The 14,656-nt window shown below is 41.6% G+C and overlaps 1 long non-coding RNA gene and 1 pseudogene across 1 annotated transcript; one reads left to right on the forward strand and one right to left on the reverse strand.

The window, feature by feature from the left end:
* Positions 1–223: 223 nt before the first annotated feature.
* LOC120942923 lies at positions 224–1,314 on the reverse strand (annotated as a pseudogene).
* A 4,380-nt stretch (positions 1,315–5,694) lies between these two features.
* Positions 5,695–6,165, forward strand: LOC120924848. Its single transcript, XR_005746450.1, has 2 exons — positions 5,695–5,774; positions 5,978–6,165. It is a non-coding gene; the product is annotated as an uncharacterized LOC120924848 (long non-coding RNA).
* Positions 6,166–14,656: the final 8,491 nt, after the last annotated feature.

Raw genomic sequence — 14,656 nt, forward strand, 5'->3', positions numbered from 1 at the left:
GTATTGATTGCTCAGAAGGTACTAGTTTTCCTCCAAATCCTCTAAGGAAGATTTGTTTCCCATTAGGATCTTTTTGAAGTCTGATATTAGTTAGACTTACAGCAGCTCCACTATCTAGTAATATATTTGTGCAATGGCCCCCTATCGCCCCTTGGATACGTGGTCTGCTGCTTTTGTCCCTGTCCAGGTGACATACTAGGGACAATACCGGGGCCTGACATCCCTATGGTTTAAAATAAGGATTGGTTGGGGGTGGGGTTTTATATTCCTCCTGGTTTATTTTAGCTTGCACTATCCTCTCTAACTCCCTAAACAGAGGATCATATAAAGTAACATCAGGTGCCTTGTTCGGCTCCGTTGCCACCTTATCTGATTCAGGTTTTTGCTGTTCCTTTTTATGCCACAGCCTCTTCTCATCTGTGTTCCTTCTAGGCAATTGACAGTCCTTCATTACATGGCCTGTATTGCCACATCTGTAACACCTGCCTGCAAACCTCACTCTACCTTCACTTTTAACTACTTCGGCAACTCTTTTGTGGGGCCTATTGTCTTGATCTGTCTCCCGAACCCAGTCCCTTAATATGTTTATAAAGGTCTGATATGAGGTGGCATTCCTCAGTGCAATTCTGGTATGGTTATCAATACATGTGCACTTATTAGCCATAGAACACAGAAAACTACTGTCATCGTGAGACATATCAGGACAATTATATGTGGCCTTATAAATGGTGAAGTATTCACTGCAAAAGAGTATTGGATCAATTCCCCTCCTAAATGTAGTATTTTGTAGGGCATCTGTACCCCTAGTATCCCTTCCTCCCATTATGTGCTGCATTTCCTTCATTCTATCTGCCGAGTTCCCCCAATTTGAGTTTAACTCGGGAGTTAGACCTCTATGATTCCCGACTGGTGGTTGCAGTTTTCACACAGTTGCAATGGAAGCCATGCGCGGAGGAGTGCGCATGCATCCCTATTGTTTAAAATGTACTGTGTCACTACAGCTTCCAGCCTGTTTGAGAGACTAATGGGTGAAGCACTCGTATCAAATGTTCCCAAAATCTGGCACCGATTTGTGCGATCTTGTATGGAGAGTGTCGTGGATTGGGTGCCACCCTCCCTCTTTATAATCGCAGATCCTGGCCAAGTCCTTTCTGACGCAGGAGTATAGATAGAAGAACTGTGATCTGGGGCCTCTTCAGGATTGTCAGCTGACCATACTGGTTGCTGTTCTATCAGCATACCTTCCCCCCTCTCCTGTGTCACACTAGACTGTGTATCCTTGTTAGCACAACAATGGCTGTGCACTTTCTCCATTGCCTGCGCTTTCAAAGATAGAATGGCATGATCTTTGTGGGCTAGCTGAGTTTTACACTCCTGTTACTTTCTCTTAAGTATTTCTATCGCAGATTCATTCACAGCCTCTTTCTTTTCTAAAGATGCGATACATTGTTCCCTCAACATACATGTTTCCTTTCATTCATCCACTCCTTGCTCCAACAAGCCATTCTCAGTCATCAATTGTTCAATCTCATCCCTCATTTCATCACACTCACACACATTCATGTCAGCATTCGTAGCTACCACTGAAATATCTTTACGCACATTTTCTATCCTTCCTAATAATTCAGTCCTATCTTTACACCATTGTAATTCTGTCTGTTCTGCAATCAGACAGAACAATAACAATAACATGCGCACCAAATTTGCCATCCTCTTTTTCTTGCCTTCTTTGGAAGACTTTTTAGATTTGAGGGCCTCATTATGCGTATTGCATTATTGCATTGTTTTAATAGATCATTGAATTGGTGTACTAACGCATTCTTTTGTGTATTACTAAAATGGGCACAAGCATTTTCCTCAGTAAACTGTTCAAGAATATCCATTGTTACGTTGACTGCAACTAAATACACTGAACAGTTGCTTAGGTAATATAAACACAGACCAACAAACAGATACAGATCCCCAGGAAATAACAAATAAACAAAAAAACTGACTATTTGTAGTCCTACCGAGCGCACTCTAAATCAACGCCCTCCCTGTCAGAATGCAGGCCACATTGATCCTCTCTAAGAACAGAAAGCTCTTTTCACTTTCACATGGGTAAAGATGAAATAAAAATAAAAACTTTAAACTAAAAAAAAATAATAATAAAAAATAAATAAAATAAAAATCTATATTTCTCCCACTTTTTCCGCAAATAAATTGATCCTCTATAGGAACAGAAAGCTCTTTTCACATTCACATGGGTAAAAATAATAAAAAAATTAAAATAAAATAAAAATCTATATTTCTCCCACTTTTTCCGCAAAGATGTGTGGTTTATCCTGTCAATCTACAGGCTATATACCCAGGTTCCCACTCACCAGTGCACTACACTGGTTACAGGCCTAACACACACGAACATTACAAAAAAATAAAAATAAACGTTCAACATACAAACATATCAGCCAAAAAAAATCTCACCAGTTTATGTACGTCTACACTTCTGTTGAAATTTTACAGAACTTTTACACAAGACTTCTTGGAGACGAGTGTAACATATTGCATTCCTGCGGGGGGGGGGGGGGGGGGGCATCCTGGCTTGTTTGACTGGAATCAGAGAATGGTCAAAATTCATTCTTTGCAACAGGGTCCAATACTGAAATATCACATAACATAGAGAGGTGTATTGAAATCTTTTGCTCGCCGCAGTTGTTGTTCACTTCCGTTCACCATAGTTTGTGACACTAGGTCCAAATGAACTATTTAAACCTCACTAAAACCTGTAGATCAGCTTTAAGTAGGCCAACCAAGGATTTGTATTTGCATTTGTCATGGAGTTAAAAGGCAAGTAGTAAAATGCTAAAACAATCTCCAGATACTTGTAAATAAAGGCCTCTTGTCAACCTGTCAACCTGTATGCACATTAAGGAAAATGAAAAAGTCAGTTATTTGAGTTATTTGTTGCTTTCAGTTGCACTGTCTCTTTATCGGTTTCATTTATTTTGAATCTCCATTGTTTGAGGAAATAACATTCTCAAAAAAAGGCAAGATCTAAAGCCATCTTTCCCTTTTTTTATTATTTTAACTTTCACTGATACCCATGCTCTTTCACCTTATTCCTTTGTGCTGCGAGCTATGTAGCTTTGTGTTACCAGCAGAACACTGAATAAGACGTGACCATATCCTACTTGTCAGAATTATTTTAAGAAAAATCTCAAGTCTTCTTGAAGACAGCAGCTTTTTTAACTTACTCTTTCATCTTGAACCAAGAATGACAGTTACTTTATGTTTTATCATTATAGGAAAAATATAGTTAGGGATCTGTGTATTGTTGTCTCTCAAATGAAAACTTTTGTTGGAATGATTCAAATCTGTATCTGTAAATTGGTATGCAAGGTTTAACATCATTGCCTAAATTTGTAACTAATTGAAAATATATAGACATAAGCTTCCATCAAGTATCAGCTAGAGTGTACAGGCCTAACAGGATACAGTATAGGCCACTAATAGCAACCTTTAGGCCTCATGCACACTGGACATTTTTACGGCTGCTGTTTTTGGATTCAGGCCTTTTTTTTCTACAGCTAGTAAACTCCCCAGCATGTTATTCTATGTCTATATCCATGCAAACACCCATGCACACATAGGTTGTTATCCGCATGTTTTGGCTGGAGCATTTTCTGGCTGGAAAACCCCCCCCAGAACTAGTGGGTTTTGAGAGGAGTTTCTGAGCTGTAAAAGTAACTTTAGCATGTTAAAGCTTGTATTTTAATGACCAGGTTTACATCCACTTTAATCTTTAGGGACTAGTGTGGTCCCTCTCTTCTTTATGTCAGAGAAAATGCTTGCAAAGATAAAGGCCAGAGAAAATCCTGGCAGAGATAAAGGCCATTGTCATTGATTCACATGAAAAATATCTTTTTTTTTTAAGTTTTCATGATTTTTATTGTTGTGCTGCTAACCGATTCCAATAAGTATATTTTACACACACACACACACACACACACACACACACACATATATATATATATATATATATATATATATATATATAATAAAACCAAAGCTAGCTATACTTTTATACTTTTAGACCCCTGTCTTTGATATATACTATATATTTTTTTTTTTAATGCTGACCTGAAATGAAATAACATTTATATTTATAAAAACAAAAAAGCAACAGTAATGCCGCGTACACACGATCATTTTTCAGGTTGTAAAAAATTACGTTTTTTAAAAATGTCATTTAAACGATCGTGTGTGGGCTTCAGAGCATTTTTCGGGTTCTGAAAAACGGGCAATTTTTTTCCGAACATGCTCTATTTTTTCACAACGTTTTAAACGTTGTCGTTTTTCGGGTTGTAAAAAATGATCGTGTGTGGGCTTTAACGACATGAAAAACCCGTGCATGCTCAGAAGCAAGTTATGAGACGGGAGCGCTCATTCTGGTAAAACTACCGTTCATAATGGAATAAGCACATTCATCACGCTGTAAGGCCTCGTACACACCACAGGACATGTCCGATGAAAACGGTCCGTCGACCGTTTTCTTCGGACATGTCTGCTCGGAGATTTCGGTCTGATGGCTGCACACACCATCAAACCAAAATCCCCGCGGACAGAGAACGCGGTGATGAAGACGACACCGATGTTCTCTATCGCGCAAGTTCAATGCTTCCACGCATGTGTCGAATCAATTCGACGCATGCGCGGGATTTCGGTCCGCTGGTTAGACGTACTAACCAGCGGACATGTCCGACGGACAGCTCTCCAGCGGACAAGTTTCTTAGCATGCTAAGAAACTTTTGACCGCTGGAAATCTGTCCGCTAGCCTGTACACACAATCGGATCTGTCCTCTGAAACTGGTCCGCGGACCAGTTTCAGCGGACATGTCCGGTCGTGTGAACGAGGCCTAACAGACAGAAAAGCGCGAATCGTCTTTTACTAACACAAAATCAGCTAAAGCAGCCCAAAGGGTGGCGTCATCCGAATGGAACTTCCCCTTTATAGTGCCATTGTACGTGTTGTACGTCACCGCGCTTTGCTAGAGCATTTTTTTTTTAACAATCGTGTGTAGGAAAGGCTGTTTTAATGCTGATCCTAGAGTCTGAAAAACATTGTTTTTTACAACCCAAAAAATGTGTCGTGTGTAAGCGGAATAAGGGTCTCAGAAGACAAACTTAGACTTCAAAGTGTGATAATATGTTCTTCATAAGAAGCTTTATTATAGAATTTCCAATGCAAGATAGTTCTTAAATAAAAGAGAAATAAACTTCTTAGTCAGTGATAAAATTGTATTTAAAAATATATTGCACAACCTTGAAATAGTAAAAAATGTATATTATTTAGAATGGGCAATTAGTGGTCGAATGTCCAAAATTGAATACGGCACCTCATCCCTTAAATTAATTAAAAAGAAAGGTAGAGGGTGGTGGGATTATCACGGTGCCACAGAGAGAAAAAAATTGGCCCAGTGGTAAAGTGGTTAAACTCAAAAATGTATTTTCTTTGTGTGGTTTTCTTTTAGATAAGCTACATCAAACCCAATACAGTGCCCCTGCCTTTTCTTTTAATTTTTAGTCCTCTAGGTATGTTTTTTTAGCTGTTTTTGCTAAATATGATGTTATTAATAATAATTAGGTTATCTTGCACTACTTTCCCCTGTTGGGGGCTTTCCACTCTAATATGGTCCTTTTTCTATTGCCCTCTACAGCCACACTCGGGCTCTTTGGATCCGACTTTATCCTTTATGGGGTCTGCGCTTCCTGATTGATCCCTGTGGGGACAGTGGGTAGGTCTGACATCTAATCTATCCTATTATGGGGGTTGATGCATTCTTGCACCATTAGGGATTCTTTCTGGGGGGTTTGCTTTTCTGGGATTTACCTGAGCCATGCCTTTTTTAGTCCAGCCACCTATCCTATCCATATTGTATGTACTGTCTAAAATATTGATTGTGTTAAATTTTGAAAAAATCTTTTTATGTTTTTCTAGAGCTATTTACTGAGCTGGTCATGTCGTAATCCCCTGATGAAGCCAAGGGTTTGGCGAAACTAGTCGGAAGGACCTGACCGTTTGTACATATGACACTTTGCTCCCATGTTTACAATGTACTGTTCAAGTCATTAAATAGACTTGTAATATTTTTCTGTAACTTCAATAAAATTATTTATTTTTGTATTTGTACTCAGAACTTGGTTTCTCTCAGTGGCACCGTGATAATCCCACCACCCTCTACCTTTCTTTTCAAATATTATTTAGAATGGTAGTGCCAATACCAAAAAACGTTGCAAACCCCCTCCCCCTCCAAAAAAAAAAGAAAATCAGCCAAGTTGGTTTGCTGTTACCTCATGTCTAAGGATACATTAAGATTCACAGTTTTTTATTTAACCAGTGTATGTGTCAGGTTATTTAGAAATTGTACTTTGCTTTACACCAGACATAGAAAGGTGTCTAGATATACCTTCTACCTGTAATAAAAGCTGAGCTGTGTGTCCTAGGATCACCTGAAAAGAACTTAATTTAAGATTAGTCAACATATAGAGAAAAGATTTGACATTATAGAGACCAGGGATGGGCCAAATGGACCCCTGTTTGGTTCGGACCCGAACTTTCGAACACCGAGAAAGTTCGAACCAGAATAACAAACCCCATTAAAGTCAATAGGACTGAAACGTCAAATATCAAAAGTGCCCATTTTGAAGGCTTAAATGCAAGTACTTGGGCATACAATGGTTATAGGGGTCCAGGTCCTGCCCTGGGGGAGCATGTTTTAATAAAAAAAAATTGTGGAAAACGTCATTTTTAAATGAGCAGTGATTTTCTGATTTTTAAAGTGAAAGCCTAAAAATGAAAAATTCCTCCCAATATAGTGCCTGGGGGGTCCCCTTAGTCTAATTGTAAAGTGACAGGTCTGTACCATGTCTAGAATCTGCTGCAGCAATAATTGAATTTATAAAGCCCAAAAAAATAACACTTTTCCTGCAAGCTGCCTTTATTTTGCTCAGCAACAATTGGGGAGCCAGCGTGTATGATGAGGCCACAATGTAGTGCACTGGGAACAAGATTACAGATTTTTTGGATACATTCTGTTGTCACTTTGACTTTGGATAGAAGTAACGGGTGCGTTAAAATTGGTCTTTGGGTGTCGTGGCGCCTTCCCACCGTAACTCTATAGAGATAATCTTGATGTAAGCAAGAATTTGCCTTGCTGTAAAAAATTGCAATGATATGCACCTGTCAGACAGGTGCTGAAAAACTGGTCTTTGGGTGTCAGTGGTGCCTTCCCACCGTAACCCTATAGAGGAACTCTGGATGTAAGCAAGGATTTGGATTGCTGTAAAAAATGTGTCTGCTTGTGTGACAGAGGATGAGGAGGATGAGGAAGGTTTATTAAGCCAGTCCACCACCTCCTCTGCATGCTGTGGCTGACTAGCACGGACAAACACAATATACAGAGGAAATGATGCCCTGCCTGAGGACTGACCACCACCATGTCCACCTTTGCCTGTGGACACATTTGTTGCTGGTGCCCTTACAGTGCCAAGGGAACGTCTGCCTCTCCTTGTTGTCCTCCCAGACATTATTGGGAGTGAGGGGGTGGTTCTTATAAGCAAATGTAAAGGAGAAGTTAAAATCTGTATGTAGATGCACTTTAATCATTGTAAAGAGGTGTTTGGTGCTCTCACACTCCACAGATACAATATAATATACTGCAATATAATACGCCAAACGTACAGTGACGCACAGAACTATATGTCATTAAACAGGCAGTAACGCACACAAAACTATATGGCGTTAAACTGACAGTAACGCATCAAAACTATATGGCGTTAAACTGGCAGTAACGCCAGCAAAATGGAGTTAAACTGGCAGTAATGCACGCACAACTATATGGCGTTAAACTGGCAGTAACACACGCAAAACTATATGGTGTTAAACTTTCAGTAACGCACGCAAAACTATATGGCGTTAAACTGGCAGTAATGCACGCAAAACGATATGACGTTAAACTGTCAGTAACGAACACAGAAGTAAATGGTGTTAAACTGGCAGTAATGCAAATCAAATAGACAGTGTTCAACCGTCACTACACTGATGCTATCTGAACTGTCCCTACTCTAGCTATACACTAATGTCAAGATTACTGACATGGTCTCACTACACTTCACTACACTGAAACTAGCTGAGCTGTTCCTACTCTACACTAATGTATGTTAAAATGACACGGTCTCACTACACTACAGTGAAACTATCTGAGCTGTCCCTACTCTAGCTGCACACTATGCAAAGCTGAATGATGGTCCTCCTCACTACACTATCCCTAGACTGACACTAAACTAATATTCTACACTGGCAATTGAAGCAAAATAGCACAGTATAGCACACTAACTAACTAATAGCACTGAAGTTCGGCTGTTTCCCCGAACGACCGAACAATGAATGTTTGGCCCGAACTTATGGTCGGGCTGAATCGTTCGCCCATCCCTATAAGGGACAAGATTTGACGAAGCTTCTAAAAACATACGATCGCCGTGAGCGGACATTTATGGTCAAATGCTGTGCCCAATGGCTATATAACAAATTCTAATGTTGTTTGACTAGTAATAATAATTAATAATTATAATTATTACTAGTCAAACAACATTACAATTCTACTATAGCTTGTGGGTGGAGCATTCTACCGCGAATATAAGATTGCAGTGTCGTACAGTTTAGCTGCTTCGTCTAATCTTCTTAGAATGCCCGACAGACACTACAAGCCTTCCATTGACAGAGTCAACCTTAATTAATTTGGATTTTCGTACGAATGCATTTTTAATGAAACAAAATAAATAAAAACTAATTTTGGGAGTAACTAAATAAATGAAACTCCGAAACAAAATATTTCAGTGTGCACATTATTTTTAATTTCAATATTTTTTTATTGTTTTATAAGGTATAAACATACATGGAAAACATATCGTGGGTATACATATGTTAGTACACATGGATGTCCAAAGGCCAACAGAGGTAGACATCCATATTATACAATACAAAATAAGAGTACAGCTTTGGAATGCAATGCTACGATTCAGCAGATAACACATAGACGTGCCTTGAGACCCATCTTCCAGAAGCCACCCCTTGGGTACTTGCTGTGACCTGTGGAATCGGGCCTATACTATCCACGCTGCACAAGCTCTCAAAATTGCTGCATAGTGTATGCAACAGTACTCTCCACGAGCATTTGTATGCTACTCATATAAGAGATTTAAACTATAATGTTGAACATGGAGCAACATACTCCGTGGTTACAAATTTAAACAAAGGGAACCAAAAATAGCCAAAAATAACGAAAAATAAAATAAGGAAGAGGAAAAGGAAGGAACCAGCACTTCGCCTTGGACTAGATTTACAACTTATTTATCAGTTTTTAATACTGTAACCGTTCTTAATATAGGAGTTTGTTAGTGTCGTACCAATCCACCCAGGACTGCCATTGGGTAAGAAACGTGGTAATTCTGCCCTCTGAATAGGCTAGCATGCGTTCATACATGAAGTGCAAAGACACGGTTTTAACCACATCTTCTACCTTGGGGCTCACATTGGATCTCCAAAGTCTCAGTATGACTAACTTGGCTGCCAGTAGGAGATGTATGATGCATTTCCTAAAAGGAGGAGGAAAATTCTCTATGCCCAGGTGTAATATGGCTAAGGAAGGTGAGAGGTGTATAGTGAGTCCCGTAACCTGGCGCATAATTGCAAATATGCTACTCCAGAATCTAGCCAATTTCCCACATGCCCATAGAATATGAAACAGTGATCCCACTTGTGACCACTGTCTCCAGCAAAGTGGAGATTCTCCATGACCAAACTTAGCGAGTCTGGATGGAGTTAGGTACCACCTTTGAGTAACCTTGTGATAAAGTTCCCATAAGTTGGCACTCTTGGTGGTCGAGTGTGTGTATTGTAATGCTTTGAGCCATTGGTCGTCCACATAGGGACCACCTAGATCTCTTTCCCATGCCATTAAGGCGTTGCTCTTAACAAAGATATCTTTGTTGTTAAGTAGGTTGTAAATTAATGTTATACCCTTACACTTGCCTCTCTGAGAGGTGAAAAATGTTTTTATTTTCCAGAATATCTTATAGGGCCTATATTGTTTACTTTTGAGGAATGACTGCACTCTAAGGAAACTGAATTGTTCGGAGCTAGGGAGATTGTATGTAGTTTGTAATTGCTGAAAGGATCTCAGTTTCCCCTCCTCTTGAATATCAGAAATCCACTGTACGCCTCCCAGTGTCCATTTCTGCAGGTTTAAGTTGGGTATTATTAAAGCTAAGGAGGAGATAGGTATGTCCAAACCCACCGTAGGAGTTGAAAGTAACTCCGCCGAGGCGAAGTTCCTCCACGCCTCTAGAGTAGCCACCATAGGGGGTGCTAAGGTCATTTGCGTGCCTTTGAGGAATGGGCTTGCCAGCAAAAGTGCTGCCAAGTCCCTTCCCGGCGTTTGGTTTTGCTCAAGGGGTCCCCATATTGGGGTTGCCTGGGTTGGGAACCAGCTTTTGGCTTGTGTTAGAACAGCCGCTAGATGGTAGTCAGCAAAGGAGGGAACTCCCATGCCCCCGGCCATCCTATTCTTGCGCAATTTGTGAAATGCACTACGTGCTCTTTTTCCCACCCATATATATCTTGATAGGTTACTTTGTAATTCCCCGAAAAACTTTTTATTCACCGGTATTGGTACTGTTCTAAACACGTACAGCACCTGTGGCAGTATCTGCATCTTGAAGGCGGCTAATCTACCGGACCATGACAAAATGTGTTTGCTCAGCGCCTTTGTTCCTTCCCTGACCTTATCCACTAACGGTAAGTAATTGGCGGTGAATAATTGCTCTGGATAGGCAGTGAGATGGATCCCCAGGTAGTCAAGTGTGTGGTCATTCCACACATAAGGATAAGCACTTTGCATAATCATTTTCTCATCGACACTGACACCCAGATTTAGGATGAAAGATTTGGTATCATTCACCTTGTAGTATGATATTTTACCATAATCTCGAAGCAGACAAGAAACCCTTTCCAGGGAAGTCACCGGATTAGTAAGCATCAGTATAACGTCATCAGCGAAAAGGCTGATGACGTGTTTTTTGCCTGCTATTGTAAACCCGTGCACCCCAGGTGCTTGTCTAATGGAAGCCGCAAGCGGCTCCATTAGTAGATTGAAGATGAGGGGTGATAGTGGGCACCCCTGCCTTGTGCCATTCGTGATTCTAAAGGGCTTGGATAGCATTCCGGACGTATAAACTTTGGCCGATGGGACCGTGTACAGGGCCAAGATCGCTGACAATGAGTGCTTTTCAAAGCCGTATTTTTCCAAAGCGCATTTCAGGTACATCCAATGCACCCTGTCGAACGCCTTCTCTGCATCCAAAGCTAGGAGCAGAGAAGGCGTTCGCGTCGCTCGTGCTATATGGGTGATATTGATTAAACGCCTTGTAGCGTCCGATGCTTGTCTGCCTTTCGTAAACCCAGATTGGTCCGGGTCTATTAAAGTGGGTATAACGTCTACTAATCTCAGGGCTATCATTTTGGCGTAAATCTTAAGGTCAGTATTCAGTAAAGAGATTGGGCGGAAATTTTGAGGAACATCCGGCGACTTCCCAGGTTTGGGCAGTGTTACATTCAGAGCCTCAAGCATTTCGGGTGGAAAAGACGTCGAGGTCGCAGCCAAATCAAACACCTTCAATAGATATGGCCCTAAGATTGTTTGAAAGGTCTTGTAATAGTCTCCTATGAGTCCATCAGGGCCTGGGGACTTGTTGGAAGGGAGAGTTTTTATAGCCTGAACCAGTTCGTTCAGTGTGAAGGGGGAGTTCAGATCACTTGATTGTTCTGGGGTCAGAGTGGGTAAGTGGATTTTGGAAAGAAAGTTCTGTATATCGGTTAGTGACGGTTGATAGGTTGTTGAGTCCTGGTCTAAATTGTATAGGGAGCTGTAATAGTCGCTGAACGCGTCTGCTATGTTTTGAGGGTCATACACCGGTTTCTTGGTCCTGGGATGTGTTAGGCGAGCAATCTTGGTTTTAAAGCGCTGACCTCGTAGATAACGAGCCAATGCTTTGCCTGCTTTGTTATTAGTCGAGTAGAAGGACATTTTTGCCCACCTGTCTTTGGTTTCATAGTCATGTAGGAGAAGGAGCTTGAGGTCATGTCTTAGGGCTGCAAGTCTGGTACTAGTGGATGCATTGGGATTAGATTTATTTAGAGTGTCCAGGGCATCTATGTCTTTGAGGAGAGTGGTAAGTTTTAGTTGCCTCTGTTTCTTGGCCCTAGATCCCAGCTGGATAAACACCCCTCTGATGAAGGCTTTGTGAGCGTTCCAGAGTGTGAATGGGTTATCCGTGGATTGAGAATTGAGCTGGAAGTACTCTTCCAGCTGTTCTCTGATCGTTTCTTTGGTGGCTATGTCCTGAATAATGGAAGAGCTAGCTCTCCACACAAAGGCAGCAGTATCAGGATATTTGTCACCCAGAGTCAGGAGAACAGAGGCGTGATCTGACCACGTGATCGTGTTAATCTTGGTATGTACAACTCTGGTGAGCAGCCATTTATCCAATAGAAACAGATCAATCCTCGAGTATGAGCAATGCCTGTGTGAGAAAAAGGAGTAATCCCTCTCGGTAGCATGCGTGCAACGCCAAGCATCGTACAAATCATGAGACCGCAGGAAATTAGCTAAGGCCGGGCCCCTCCTCTGGAGCACCGTGGTGGTGTCCAGCATTGGGTCCGGAACTGCGTTTAGATCGCCACATAATATCAGGGATCCTTGAAGGGATTTCCCGATCTTACGCATGAGGCCATTTAAAAATTTAATCTGTCTCTTGTTTGGGACATATACATTCACTAGCGTGTATCTAATACCATTGATATCACATATCAATACTATATAGCGACCAGAGGGATCAGAATATTCCTTAATTAAGGAGAAGGAAACCGTGTCCCTGACAGCTATCATTACTCCCCTTTTTTTTGCCTCCATATTAGAGAAAAAGTAATGTTGAAAGGATCGGTATGTACATTTAGGGGGTGCATGACTATGAAAGTGGGTCTCCTGGACACAGAGAACGTCACACCGCGAGGAGTCAGCTTCCCGCCAGAGCGACGCCCTCTTAACAGGGTGATTCAAACCATTTGCATTAATCGATAAAATTTTAACCGGCATTATAAGCAAAGTAATAAAATGTTATCAACAGGGGTCTTGTGTACTCACGACCCCTTGTCATCATAGATAATTCAAAAAGATAGACTGTTCGACAGATAGCGGTGCTCCAGATCAGGTAGAAGTGACACAAGTCCTTTGCAGCTGGGTGGATAGAGATGGTGCAGACTGTAGAATCTGAAGGGTGCGGTTCCTGAAAACAAGATTGGTTATGAAAGAGGCACAAACATGAAGTAAACCAAAAAATAAAATAAAATATGAACTGTAAAAGGAGGGCCGAAACGACCCGAGTGCAGAAAATACTGCTCAAATACAGGGGAGCTTAACCGTGGTAGAGCTCCAAGGCGGGGCCCCATAGGGCCAAAAGAATATATGCACAGGGCAATGATATTGGGCCGAGAATTCAGTCATTTCAGTGGTTCTTAGAGACTTGTTGCCAATCAGGGGACACCCTGTCGGGTGTGTTAGAGCTGGTGGAAGTAGAGTTGTCATCGTGGAGAATCTTCCATTTCTGAAGTAGTTTGAAGCCTTTGGCTGGGGAGGTAATCACATGCGTAGTTCCATCTTTGGTCACCATCAGCTTAGTTGGAAATCCCCACTTATATACAATGTTGTGATTCCTTAGGGCTTTGGTGATAGTATTCAGATTTCTCCGAAGCTGCGATAAGTCAGCATAAAACTGTAGGGGTGCATAGTCAGTACCCCCATGTTCCCCCTTGCGGGTAATAGACATCAGCCTTTCTTTGGATTGGTAAAAGTGCATTCTGAAGAGAACATCCCTGGGAACATTCTCTGGAATGAAGGAGGGTTTAGGCAACCGATGGATTCTATCTATAGACAGCTCTATAGCAGGGATATCAGGCATTAGGGCCGTCAGCATGGTCATGGCGTATGTGCGCAGACTAGAGGGGGCCACAGTTTCTGGGATGCCACGTATTTTCACGTTATTTCTACGTGACCTATCCTCTAAGTCTGCTAATTTAGCTTTTATCCACATTTGTTCTTCCTCCGCTGTGTCATGAGCATCCACTAAATCATTTATGGTGGTTGCGTATTCCCCCATTTTGGTTTCAATGTGGCTTACTCTTTCACCCACTGCTGACAGCTCAGTGCTAAATTTCCTCATGCAAGACATCATATCCCCATGAATAGTGCTCCTTAGAGAGATGAGCATGTCTTTAAGGGTAGTGTCCAGGACTGGCTGATGTTGTGTGGGGAATGAAATTATGGAGTCAGGGAGCTCCCTTGTGTCTTCCTGTGAGTCTGCGTTGGATCTTACCTCACACTGCTGGGTGTCAGAGTCGTCCGCTCTGAAACGGGACTTTGCAGGGCTTCTGCTGAGCGGGGAAGGAACTTGTGGTGTCCCTCCAGCCTCAGGGGAGTCTCGGTGGTCTGGCATAGCGATGGCCTGAAAGCGACCATTGCGGGATCCAGGCAGGGAGGAAGCGCCGGCGCCATCTTGCCCACGA

The sequence above is a fragment of the Rana temporaria genome, chromosome 1 (assembly GCF_905171775.1).
Source record: "Rana temporaria chromosome 1, aRanTem1.1, whole genome shotgun sequence".
In the NCBI taxonomy this organism is placed as follows: domain Eukaryota; kingdom Metazoa; phylum Chordata; class Amphibia; order Anura; family Ranidae; genus Rana; species Rana temporaria.